Here is a 14490-nt window from a genome sequence, read left to right as displayed (position 1 = left end):
ATAAAATTTATAGTATTTAAATTCATTTAAAGTTTATTTATTAATATATATATATATATATTTTAAAATGCTGTTTTTTCTAACTTTCTGTTCATCAAGAAATCCAAAAAAGTATCTCTTTAAAAAAAAAAATGTAATAAAATAATCTTGAGCAGCAAATCAGCATATTAGAATGATTTCCGAAGGATCGTGTGACTCTGAAGCCTGGAGTAATGATGCTGAAAATTCAGCTTTGCAACACAGAAATAAATTACATTTTACAATATATTCACATAGAAAAGTTTTTTAAATTGTAAAAATATTTATTATTATAAATAATTTATTATACAATTAAATTATTATTATAAATGATTATAAATAAATGCAGCCTTGACAAGCATAAGAGACTTTCAAAAACATTCAATATTACTGATCCCAAACATTTGAATGGTAAACTGTGTAGTTATTTATTTGTCTGTCTGTGCAACAGTATACGATGTTTTCTTTGTTTTAATGTACTAAGCCACATGTCACACTCGCACCACAAACCATTATCACACTAGCACATCCAGTTGAGGCTCTGAGAGAGTTAATAGCAGTGACCGTTTAATGCTCGGAGTGTTTGGACGCACAAGGTGGGCTGCTTTTCTCCATCACCTCAGTGCTCTGTGAATCACCGCTGACACATCTACATCCTCAACGGGCTCCGGCGGGAGAACAACAACACCATGCTCGCTTTATCTCTGACCCGCCTCCGAGAGAGAGAAATACAGATAACAGGCGCAGCTCAGCATCACGCACCAGTTTACCGATGATCACTCAACTAACTCCACGGCTGCGGGGAAGGAAATGACACGACCTTAACTCCCAGCTCTGTAAACAATAACCGCAGCCGTCATCATGAAATCCCCATCCAGTGTTGTTGGTCACAGGGTAAGTCCATTTCCACTGGACCACCACACACTGCACTGCTGCTCTGTGATCCACATTTAGAGATGGAAGAAAAGAAAAGCAGGAAAAACAAGAAAAGCAAGGTCGCTAACATGCTGCTGTAGTGCCGTCACCAGAAGCAAGCGCACCTCAACGAGCAATCATTTTTCAATTAAATCACGTGATGCAGAGAGTTGATGTGTCTAACTGGCCATCAGACGAGACCACACAACATACAGCCTCTGGCATTATAATAAAACAGGACTTGCAATGTGAATCCAACACTTTACTGCTTTTATTCTCTAATCTCATCAAATCTCTCAGCAGCTGCCTTGTGTTTTTTTCATGGAAATTTCCATCTTCTATGAATGTCTGTAATGAACAAAGGAAAGCTAGCGCTGTCATGATCAAGACATTTTGGCCAGCGATTATCATCAGGGGTTAATTTGGGAATTGATATGTGGGGACTCTGTGATTTCAGGCTTTCGAGGGGTGCATGTGTATGCAAAGCCTACAAAATTTTATTTTGACAAACTGTAAAATATTTATTTTATTTAAAATAATATTATTTATAATAGTAGTGTTTATAGTAATAGTTGAAAGAGCTTGAATTAATAAGAAAGAGAAATGTGAAAAATATTTTTTTCCAAATTGTATTTTATTTCCAAAATGTATTTGATTTTATTTCCAATTTTTTATTTTATTTAATTTCCAAATTGTATTTTAATTTAATGTAATTTTTCTGGACTCTGTTGTAATGGTTAAATTCAATTTTATTATTCAAAAAGCTTGTCTAATTAAAGTTAACAGCAATTTATTACAAGTTTAACAAAAATAATTTTAGGGCCCTATGAAATACATTTTATTTTTCTCTTTTTTTTCTGTTTTCATTTTTATGGATTCCATTTTAATGGTTTAATTCAATTAAGAATCAACTAATAATAGGACCCTGTGAAACATTTATTTTTTTTCCAGAAATTCTGTGTTATGTACTTCAATTTTTCTGGTAATCAAATGATAACATAAAACGTTAATTTAATTTATCTTTTGACGGGTTGGCTGTGAAATGCTCATGAAGTGACTCTCATCAGAGCAGTTCTGGAGATGTTCATGTATTTATGTCCTCATTTAGTGAGGACATACTCTCCAAAAAATCTCTCCAATCATTCTACAATTATTAATTATTTACAAAAAGAACTATTCGTTCAAAAAATATTGCAGTCAGTTTTCTTGAAAACTTTGAAGTCTCGTTCATGTCATTTTCTATGCAAGCCTTTTAGTTCATATAGAATTTAAAAGAAATTAAATGAATGTTTGTTTTTTTTTGAGGCTTTGAAAAATATTCCAGAGGGTCAGGTCAAATGATAAACATATCTAGAAAAATATTAGGCCTTTTAAAATATTAAAACAGTAAATAAAGACACTCATTTAAAAGCCCTTATCTGAAACAGCAACATGTGTCTGGAATTTAAAGTGCACAGTAATCAGTCAAATAGCTGAGATAAGGCAATTATGTAATAATTTTAACGGGCCTGATGGAAACGGTCAGCGAGCAGTTCCTGACAATGCATGAGTCAAGGATCAGGTGAGGAAAGTGACTATGAAAGCAGCTCTAGGTCTACCATTTATTAGTCCTGGAAGCACAATGGATGAAAACAATCTCTGTTAAACACCAGCTCTTTCCCTCCAATTCCAAAATGATAATTCAGTCTCTAGTGGGCACTCAACCGCTGCGTCTGAGCACTCTTGAAACTGACCGACCGTGTGTTTCATGCTCCACCTCCGTCGATGGGCATCTTGCCAAGACTGAACTGGTAGTGGTGCAGCTCTCTGCGCTTCAGTATCATTGCAGCAGGCCTGATTGTGTGATGATAAATAAGGCGCAGAAAATTGTTTTTGCCGGGAGACGGGTGACAATGGGGCATCTCTAATCTTTCCAATTGAAAAATGAATCTGCCAGTATCTGCGTTCATGAGCCATACAGCGACTTTTTATCCATGGACAGGAAAGAGGGAGCATTTAGGTCACAAAGTTAACAGTGGGAATAAAAAAGGCTAAGAGGAAAGCCAGGGAAATTAGGAAGCAAGGAGAAGAGAAAACTATAAACAAGGAATGCAATGAAGGAATAACCAAAAAAAAAAAGGAAACAAAAGAGACAAAAAAGGAACAAGAAAGAAAGAATAAAAAAATGAATGAACAAAAAATGTATAACAGCAAAAAGACTGTTATAAAGTCTCCCCTGGGAGGGGAGGGGAGGGGAAAGGAAAGGAAAGGAAAAAGAAAAGGAAAAGAATATGATAGGAAAAGAAAGAAAAAGAAAAAAGGAAAGGAAAGGAAAGGGAACATAAGACACAGAAAAAGAAGCAACAGGAAGAAAGGGTGAATAATAGGAATGGAAAGAAGCATAAAACGCAAATACAGTAAGAAAGAAAGCAACAAAGGAAAAAGAAGGACAGGAAGGAAGCATAACAGACATAGAAATCAAGAAAAAAGTAAAGATAGAAGAAAAGGAAGGAAGGAAGGGAGGAAGGGAAAGGGTTAATAAGAGGAATGGAAGAAAGCAAAGGAAAAAAAGGAAAAAAGAAGGACAGGAAAGAAGGAAGTATCACAGACAAAAAATAAAAATAAAGAAGAGAAAAAAAGGTCAGAAATGAAACGTCTGTGTATTTTATAGCTGGAAGTCAGACTTCTTCAATAGCATCAATATTACAGTGAGCTGCAGAAGACCTAATGAGACACAAGAAATACAATGAAAACAGCGTTTATGACTAAATACTGTGAAGATATATGGAAGCACCGCACAGTTGTTCTGGAAGACTGTATTGATGTGTTTCAACAACAAGTCCTATAGTGCCACATTGATCAAGCTGCACTAAAATAGAGGCATTAGCAGAAGTGTGATCAATGCACAGAGCCTTAATTCAAACATCAATAATCACACTCTTACGTGAGCTGCTATCATACAAAGTGCTGCACACTCAATTATCCAGCAAAGCAAATGTGAAGACAGAAGTGAATAATGGCTCCTCATGAAGATGAAGGCCATGGCCATTTATTTCAATTGCTTTCTGTCAAGATTACAAACTAATCAAGCTTTAAAAAAAAACATAAAACAAGAAATTAATAACAAAAAAGCCTTCCTTGTCACCCTATGAATAAATACGTACTGTCAGCGTGCTACAATTCTGTCTAAATTAATTTGAAAACACTTCTTAATACTAATAAAAATTTAAATATAAAAAATATACAGAGTTTTAGAAAAAATGAAATCCTAAAAACATTAAAAAAAAAAAAAACTATTTAAGGAAGAAAGACAGACAGGAAAAGAACAACATAAAAATCAAAAAAAGGAAGCAAGAAAGGAAGAAAAAGCATATGATACTGAAAGAGAAATTAAAAACAAAATAACAGCACATTTTTGCTTGCCACATTTTATGAATAATTATGTGGAAAAACTACTAAATAAAGTAGTATTTTGGTTATTTCTCAACAAATAAAAAAACTATTTGTAACATTTATTTCATAAATAACATGCTGTCAGTGCAGATTCCTTTCTAAATTAATTAAACACTTAATTAGTAAAGAAATATAAAAATCCTAAAATTTAATAAAAATAAAATCCTAAAAACACTTGAAAAAAGTTAAAAATGTAAGGAGACAGGAAAAAATGAAAGGAGACAGTAAAATGCATGAAAGAGAAAGAAAAAGAAATAAAGCAAAGGAAGGAAGGAAGCATAGAAGAGCAAAAAGAAATTAAAAACAAACAACACAGGCACATTTTGCTTGTCGTGCTTTATGAATAACTATACAAAAACAAAATCAACAAATATTTGGGTTGTTATAAACTATTATTTATTTATATAAATATTTATTTTATAAACTATAAACTAAATTTAATCAAAAAATATTTCTTTATACTAAAGTAACTATTACATTTTTATATTATTATTAAAAAAAAATAATACGTTAAGAAGTAAATATAATTCTGAATATTATTCTAACTTGTGTTTTTAACACAAGGACTTGTGTCCTTTTTTGGACAACTAGTCAAGCACCCTTGTCCTGGATGCAGAACAGATTACGAAATCCAATCAAGTTTCCAAATAAAGTTTTGATAATAAATAATCTCTGAAGGTATGAAAGCAATGCCAACATCTCAAGCACTCTGCTCAAAATGAGGTCTATATATTTGTCACAATGTGGAGTGCTATTCCCGCGTCTAACTCCACACATATGCGATGAGCCAAGCGGGATCGTCAGTAAAGAGGAGCGTGTGGTGATGACAGAAAGTGAAATTCAATTAGTACTCTCAGACAACGTCTCCCACACAGCGCTCCATTCTCAATGCTGGAGAAAAGGTCGCTTTCCAGATGAGAATAGCTCCACTGTGCGATACATGTCAAGCAGACGCTGTCTGTGCTAGAAATTTTAATTGGTAAAGGCCGATGTAATCTACAGATGCCTACTTGAGCTCCGCGATCAGATATCATATAAACGGCATCTTCTGCCATTGAGCCACAAAGCCCCGAATTATAAAACGGCACGGACGGAAAATCTAAACTATACAGTCCTCTGATGGTTTTCCGGCTCATGACAGCTTTTTCAGGACAAACTTTTTCCTTGTCAGATAACGCTCTTCCTGAAAAAAGGCCAACGCCCTTCTGAACGTGTTGTGTCAGAGCTTTGTATGAAAAATGAAAACTTCATCATTCCAAAGAATGAGTTTCCACCATTGAATGCCAATTGACAAACCAGACTGACTGCTACTCACTTAGAAGCATATCAAGAAGAATCTGCAGGCCGAACCCTAGTTTTCTGTTGTCAGCAGCTGTAAAGGTCAGGGATGCCATTATTATGAAGTACCAGTGGCCTTTAGCTTTCAGGAAATGCTGTCCCTTCAGCATTATTTAACATGTTTTATAGAGGAATTTAAAAGGACTTGCCATAAAATGTTGAAATAAAATAATTCAGCAGAAAATTAACATCTAAATTCCTTTCCACAACACGTCTGTAAGCAGTTTTTAGTCAACTGTCCTTATTGCTTGAATTCTTGGAGGCAGTTAAAGCAGAAGCAAAAGCATATCTGTTGATATGAAATTAAAAGCAGTACAGAAAATATTCCATTTGTTTCTTTTGCATTATGGTAATAAGAACTGCAGTGAAATCTGCTTGCATGTCATGCGAATTGTATCTAAAAAAAAACGTAAGCTTCCTAAAAATAAGAATGATTTCCTTTAATCAAAATATAATTGGTTTCTTTCTTTGGATTCGGAAATATGACAAGTTTTGATGGGTTTTATGTTTTATGATTCCTCCATTAGTACGAAATCTGTGATGTGTGGATTCAAAAACAAAGACTAGTAAACATTAACGCCAACAAAATTTTGGACACGCTACAACAGTCGTGCAAAGAACACAATCGCATATTCATTTTTGGCCAAGATTTGTTTAATTTCTGCCTTTGCAGAATTTTAATGTGTTTATGAATTCGACTGAACAGATTATTTTCTGTGTTCATTCAAATGACCGTGAAAACCCATAAATACTTCAGTGTGAACGGAGTGAGTGACTGCAGAGAGCTCTAATTAACAGTGCCAGGCTTAGACATCCAGATGTTCTCCTCAGAGAGTGAGCGACTGCATCTGAACACAGACAGAGGGATAAGCACAAGTGATAAAACATAAAAAAGATGAAAAAGAGAGTAAGGCCTAAAAATACTCCATGCCATTGCCAGCACATGAACAAAATCACTTCTGTCTTTGGAAGCTCAGCTTTGTGTTTGTGTTCTTTTTTGTAACACAAATGTGCTGCATTTTCATAGTGATGCAATGAAATTTTGACTGAACCGAAAATATTTGACCAAAACAGTAAATTTTCGGAGAAATTTTCCGGAGAACTTTTGGCCAAAATTGTTTTGGAGGGCAGAAGGATCATTCATTGTGAACTTACCAGAAGTCCATGCCTAAAAATTTTGATTTTGATATTTTTTCTAAAGAAGAAAGCCAAAACATTAAATGTCATGGACGTATATTTACAGAGTAATTTTGTAGAGTGGGGTTAAAATGACAATTTTCACTTAAAAGCATCCACTGAAGCACCCATATCTCTGGAAATGAACATACAGGGTCTTAAAATTAACATACCTCAAGAAATGTTTAAGAACCAAAACCTAAAATTGTATTGAGATATCTTTAATACTTTGAGTTACAAGCATATGCAGACTTTTGAAAAGGAATACTTATGGCATGCAGACAGATCTGTTTTATGCAACTGTGTTAATAGAAGCAAAGAAGATTCATTTTGTTTTTCAGACATTCCTCTTTAAAAGCAAAAAGTATCAGAGGGATGCAAAATGGCCCACATTTGGCTTTTGACCACTGAAAATGTGTACAGTTTACTCTTGGAACCACACTGAGATCCCAATATCTCTGGAACTGAACCATACAGGGTCATAAAATGAAGATACCAATAAAAGAAGTGTGTTAAGGACCAAAATCTAAAAATCTTTTTTTAAATACTTTCTGAGTTACATGCAAACTTTGGGAAAGGGGGAAAACCTTGAAAAAAGTAATTTTTCCCCATTTTTGAACTGTCACCACTGGTATATAATGCAAAGATTGCTTAAATCAACAGATTTTACTAACAGACCTACCAATCTCTTTGCAAAAATAATGCTGCTGCCATCTTTCTTCAATATATTAATTTATATAAACATTATATCAGTTAATGAAATATATTTTTTACTTTAAATTTAAGCCAAATCGACCATATTTAGGCTACTTTAAAGGGGTCATATGATGCGATTTCAATTGTTCCTTTCTCTTTGGAGTGTTACAAGCTCTTGGTGCATGTTTTTTTTTTACCTTAAACCACATAAACACATTTCATTACACCAAATACACAAAATAATGTTCTTTTTAGCAGCATCATATGACCCCTTTAAAGTTATGGCAACCACAGCTTCCCTTTTACTCTAAATTTCACAGATTATTTTTACAGTGTATCTTTTTTAACACAGCAACCATTAAAAACCGGTGTTTCTAAACTGCATTTCTTGTGCTAAATATAGCAGCGAGTTTCAGCAGTGTTGAAGCGAGGATTCAGACGGGCGTAGTCATACATGCACCTGCGCGTTTATTGTGGTCCGCCTACAAAAGGTCGGAGTCGTGCCGCTGGCCTCTGATGTGAAAAGCTCGCTAACTCGCGAATGATGAAACCATTCTCCTCTGCCATTCAACAAATACAGCTTCTCACCAGGTTCCAAGCGCCTTCCATGAGACCAGACGTGTCCTGCAGAGATCTCGCGCAGAGCGTTCCAGCCCTGTTTGAGCAATAAGGTGGTACTCTCCACTGCCAAAGCAGGATTGTTAGCCCCGACTCCCGCAGACAATGGCTTAGCAAAGCTATTATAGCAAAGAGCCAGATCTCTCCCTGCCCGAGAGGAAAATAATCCTCAACAGTATGTTTTATCTGGCAGATCGGGACTTTTCACCCTGGCTCAGCCACAACACTGTTTGAGTAGTATAGTAACGCTGGTTACTGAAGGTAACAATTTGGTGAAGTGCGCCAAAAGGGTGGAAGTGTTTAACAGTAGCTGCTCTGAAGACAGTTTTCAGTCTGTAATAAACCTCTTATCTTGCTGAATGATGTAACTGCCTTTAACTTTTAGTGTGGCAGGCATGTACAGTATTCATTCATGATTTTTCCAGGGAAAATGTGAAGTGGGGGTGACCAATATCATTAAAATAATAATAATAATAATAATAAAATATTTCTTTTTTTCCTAGAAAAATAATATTTTTTTATATACTACATAATATAGTATTGTCTGTTTTTTAATGTAATGTCATGATGTTTTTTGAAAAATATAAAACGAAATGAAAATGTAACACTTTACAATAAGATTCCATTTATTAAACTATATTAATTATTATTAGGGTTGCAAAAAGGTGGAACATTTCCAGTAAATTTCGGAAACATTCCAGAAATGTTGGAAACTTTCCAGGATTTTTTTTTTTATATTCCAGGGATTTTTGGAAAGTTTCTTTCTGGAAACCTAATTATTATTAGTTTAATTATTAGATTAAAAAACATTGCAACATTTATTAATACACTATTAAAAAAAAGTTGTATCTGTTAATATTATTTAATAGACCCAAGTTAACATGAACACAAAACAAAAACAAAAAAGTATTATTATTAACTAGTAATATTTATAAATACTGTAACAAATGTATTGCTACTTTTTGGTAATGTTAGTTAATACATTAACTAATGTTAAATTAATGGGACCTTATTGTAAGGAGCTCCCCATTTTCCAACAGATTTTATTCATTAATGCATTATGTATTATGAACTAACAATGTACAAAAAATAGTTCATTAATGAAGTTATTATATAAATATACAATACACAAAATATACATCATTTATGCAAATCCATTTACTGTATACTATATAATTATTGTTAATTCAACTTTATGCATAAAACAATGTTCACATAAACATGAAATATTAAAAATGCCTAGTATACGAAATTAACATTAGCCTAGATTAATATATGCTACTAAATGCATGTAATTAGGAATGTAATGGTATGAAAACTTCTTATCACGATTATAGTGACCAAAATTATCACGGTTATCAGTATTATCATGGTATTGTTAAAATGTGCTGGATGTCCAAAAAGTACTGACACACAAATCGTTTTAACCGAGTTTTACATTTAAAATCAACAAACAACAAATAAAATGAGTTTTTGTTTGCATAATCACTAAAACAATAACATTGCCAATGATGTCCGGATTTTAAATGACAACATGACTGACAGCATTTTATCTAATAGCATAGCATGTTCAAATATCTAATGTAAATGTTCAAATAAAGCTTTGAAAAAGTTTCATAAATGGTAAACTTCACATTTGAGCTTTTAAATAAAGAAAATGGTCAATTCAAAATGATAATTGATTAATAAATGATTATATGAATTTTATCTGCTCCATAAATAATTCTAGATACCTTTTCTGAATTGTTTAAATGTGTATCCACATAAGCTTGTTTTTCATCAACCGGTCAATTTACAGCAGGGCATGCCAATTCGGTCCATTTTTTGGGCAGACAAAAACTGAGAGAGGTACATTCATATAATTAATTCATCCATATATTCATTTGTACAATTCCCTTAGCACTCTTTAAAACCTCCCAGCTTTTCCTCCATGTTTTCACACAAAATTAAACCACTCTGCTGCTGTGCACACGTGAGACTGTTACTTAAAACATTTTATGCGCTGGACAGTATTTATTTATCCTCAGTTGTTCAAATCGCGGTAATAGAATACGGTTATAGTGATAATTAAAATATGAAACTGTAATACTAACCGTGGGGTATCATGATTTATCGTCAAACCAGTAATCGTTACATCCCTACATAAACTACTGTTCATTGTTAGCAACACATAATGCACTTCTGTAAATTTGATGCACAACAATGTACAAAAGTTATGATTATATTGTTTTATTACATTATGTATTTTAACTGTTCTGTTCAATACAACCATAAGATTTCTTGCGCTTGATTTTATTTGACCCAATTATTATTGCCTCATTGCTATTATATGCGTATTTTAAGTCATTTTAAAGTCTATTGTTCGCTTAAGTCTATTTTTATAACCACAATAAATTTTCCAATTACTCGATTAATTGTGAGAATAATCGACCGATTACTCGATTACCAAAATAATCATTAGTGACAGCCCTAGAGTCAAGGTTAAAAAATAAAATAAAAATCATGATTTGATGTGATTTGAAATGATTTGATGTGAAAAAAAGTGATTGTAAAGTCACTAAATTGTTTTAATAATAAATTAAATTCAAAATTTGGAATTATGTGAAAGTATCAAGAAACAAAATTAAAACTTGTAATTTTCCATTTTTCCATTACAAGTGTTCAAGATGTCAGAACTGTCACTTCAAGGGGTTACAATGCATGTGACAAAACATAACTTCATTTTTTGATGAATTATCCCTTTTTAAGCTTTGCATTGTCCTAAAGATGAGGAAGTTCATTCAGCTAGTTCATTCACATCAACTTCTTATTATCGTGAGAGTTTAAACACCAGCTACTCAAGTCTGGCCTGAACAGCAACAGTGGACCTTCGATAGACACCCCGTCTGAATGGGTCACAAAGAGCTCTCTGTTCACCGTTTAAAAACACGGCCCCCTGCTTAATATAGAGCTCAAAAGAGGGCCATTCCAGCTTCAGCCATCCATTAAACAAGCCAACACTTGGCATCTGGCTCTCATTTGCCCAAGAGCCAAAATATTTACCTTTGCATGTTCTCTCATCCTGCATTGCATGCCAATGAAATCGTACACAGGTTTAACACACACATGCAAGTCAGGCAGAAAAAAAAGGGGCGGGAGGGCAAAATTATGAATATTATGAGAATTGACTACTGAAATAAAGTAAAATTACCAAATTAAAAAGTGATGCAATAGAAACTAGTGAGGGTTTAGGCCGTACAGATTATAGCGGTTAATCCAGTCATGTAGGACACATCTGTGATCTTGAAGTTTTTCACCTGTAAAAAACAAAAACGTTGCACATCTAGATATGAATTGCTCAAAGAAAGCTAGAGTTAGGAACAAAGCAGGAGAAAAGGGGGAAGAAAAGCCCCTCTTTCGTACATCACTTTTCACACAATCAACTTCTTATTATCATGCCCAATTATTTTACTCCTGCAGTTACCATGGAGACTGGCTCCCTCCCACTCCCGAGTGTTAAGAGTTTGTGTTATCACCCCTCTTGTTTTTAACGCAGCTGCCGTCTCCTAACCGCTCCGCTTTACCGGCACAACAGGAAACAGCTGTGAACTCGCTAATAAGCAGAGGATGACTCGGTCAATGCCACCTCATTCCATCAGAAATCCATGAGAAGCTGAGCTCATCTCGAGGTTTATGGAGTGCGACCGACAGTGTTAATGGAAATCGTGAAATCTGTTTCATTGTGTCCTGGAATTAACAGACACGCTGCATCGCTGTACCAATGCCTGTAACTTAGAAAGCTACGATTTTAAAATCCAAAATTGAGTCAAATATATTCTCTTTAACAGAAAACACTTTTCAAGAACTACAACGGCAACGGCTTCTTCAGACTACAACGCACTTCTTCCGGATATTGTGACATCACAAATTCACTCATTTAAATAATTCCTGCCCATTGGTGAGGCCTGGTTGAGTTGCACTAGAGAAGACGAAGAATCCAGCTTGAATTGGTATGGCAAAATTGCCACCATCGTTAATATTTAAACTCGCGGTAATGGTAGGAGGCGTGTCATTTCCGGAACACTAACCAATCAGAGCACATTTCTTGTTTCGTAAGGAGGGGTTTCATGGAAACAGAAACTAAACAGGTCATTTGAGACAGACTGGGAGGAGAGGTGCTGCAATTAGGGATGCATGATATTATCGGAATGTTATCAGAATTGGCCGATAATGGTTTAAAATGTAAACGGCCCGATATGAAAAATTATGTTTTATTTACTTAGGGGCCGCTGTTGGCCTATTCGTAAGAAAATGAAAGTAAAGTACAAAAATAACATTAAGATGTGTTTCTGATTAAAGCAGTAATCAATGTCATAAAATAATGAGTATGCTTTGATTTAAAGGTCAGAACTATAGCTTACACAAATAAAAATGACACGTAATGACACAAACATGTCACTTGTTGTGAACTGAATAATTTTATATAAACAGATTTATTTAATAATGTGCAATGTTTTTTTTTTTCAAACAGATTATGAAAACTTAAACACAAGGAGCTCTAAAGATTTTAAGAATTTCTACAACTCTTTTGCTTAAGACCATCTAAAAATGTTAAATCTACAAATAAAATGTTAAGGTTGCCACTGCATCCGTTTGAAAAAAAAAAAACAGTGATTGATTTATAGTTGATTTATAGTTATTTTCAAATATTTCAATATACTCTCATTATAAAAGAACTTCATTATTGTTTATTCAATTCTAACAAGTAAGTTTTCTATTCTAAAATCTATTCTAGTACAGCAAAAACGACTTCAAGAAATCAAGACTTCAAAAAAGGGCATAATGGCACTCTTTTAAAAAATAAAATATAATCAAATTAATTTAAGTACAATTTAAATTATATTAAACTGACTTAAAAAAAAAATCAGGCTGAATCTCGTATAACTTAAAAAATGAAGCTGAAATTGGTGAAATTATTTTCATGAGTTGATGAGTAATGGAAAAAACATGTTGCCATGACTTGATCATATAGCTAATTTTTTTTTCAGGGTATATTTTGTTACTAACTTGTATTGTTACGAACTACTTTTTCAACTAGGTATTTACTTTTAAATGTAGTTTGCGTAAATGCATCAGTTGAAGTTCCTCATCATTTTTGTTCCAAATAAATGCTGCTGTTAGTTTGAAAATAAGTTCACAACAACATTTATATTTATTTGGCACACACAAATGTAAAATATCTTAATTATGGTGACATTATTAGATAGGGGTGCGCCGATCCGATATTCAGTATCGGTATCGCTCCGATACTGGCATTTTCTGCTGGATCGGGGTATCGGTCAGACGAGACCGATCCAAATCCTATATAGTGCGTATACTATTCTGTGTTATTATTAAAGGAGTCATATGATGCTGCTAAAAAGAACATTATTTTGTGTATTTGGTGTAATGAAATGTGTTTATGCGGTTTAAAGTTAAAAAACACATTATTTTCCACATACTGTACATTATTGTTTCTCCTTTATGCCCCGCCTTTTTGACTAGCGTGAGCGGAAGCCCCGGCTTAGCGTGAGCTGAGGCCGGGCTAGAGTGAGCAGAGGCGGCGGGGTTGAGAACGGAGCAGCCGGCGGATCTGATGAAGGAGCGGCAAGCACATGTGACGACCCCGGGCTATCCATAGTTTAATGTGAGGTACAGATGAATATTTAAGTCAAGTTCAAAAACTCTTCTCTCCGCAGTGGCTGTCTTGTCATCCTCCATTCAGCATTCAAACTGTGTGTCAGATTCGGTCATGACAGTCAAGACGATGAAACTCTCTCCAAGATGATTAAATGTTTCTAATGTTATACTTGATCTGTAAATAAAGATAAATGGTTTTGCATAAAAGGAATTTATCTTGCTGGAGTTTTGTGCTGTTTCTAAATCATGTAAATTTCTACCGGATATCTGGTTAGATCACAAGACTGGAGTAGAGAGCACTATGAATTGTTCGTCACGAGCACAGTAACTGAAATGTAAAACTGTTAAAAGAAAAGGCTCAAAAAACCCATTATAAACGAGGCATTTGTTGCATCCAGTGGGGACATAATTACGGATTATAATGACATATCCTGTCTTTTTACGCTGTGCATCGCACCGCGTAAACATAAAACCATGTCTGCATTTGTGATCGGAGAAATGACAAACAAGCCCTACTCTACACTGTTCAAAACTCACGTTTGAATTGCCAGTGGCAAATTGTTTAATATAAAAAAAACTTACTTACAGTCTGTGAGTCAGAACAGCCGGCATTGTAGTCTACTCTACCAGGATCAGGAA

The 14490-nt window shown here is 34.2% G+C and overlaps 1 protein-coding gene across 2 annotated transcripts in view; it reads right to left on the bottom strand.

Annotated features, from left to right (window-relative positions):
- Positions 1–14490, bottom strand: part of LOC107686417 (spermatid perinuclear RNA-binding protein-like) — a 118704-nt gene that overhangs the window by 77076 nt on the left and 27138 nt on the right. The window lies entirely within an intron of this gene.

The sequence above is a fragment of the Sinocyclocheilus anshuiensis genome, unplaced genomic scaffold, assembly GCF_001515605.1.
Source record: "Sinocyclocheilus anshuiensis isolate Anshui unplaced genomic scaffold, SAMN03320099.WGS_v1.1 scaffold838, whole genome shotgun sequence".
Classification (NCBI taxonomy): domain Eukaryota; kingdom Metazoa; phylum Chordata; class Actinopteri; order Cypriniformes; family Cyprinidae; genus Sinocyclocheilus; species Sinocyclocheilus anshuiensis.
The sequence above is the reverse complement of the archived record's forward strand: the minus strand, read 5'-3'. Positions and strand labels throughout refer to the sequence as shown.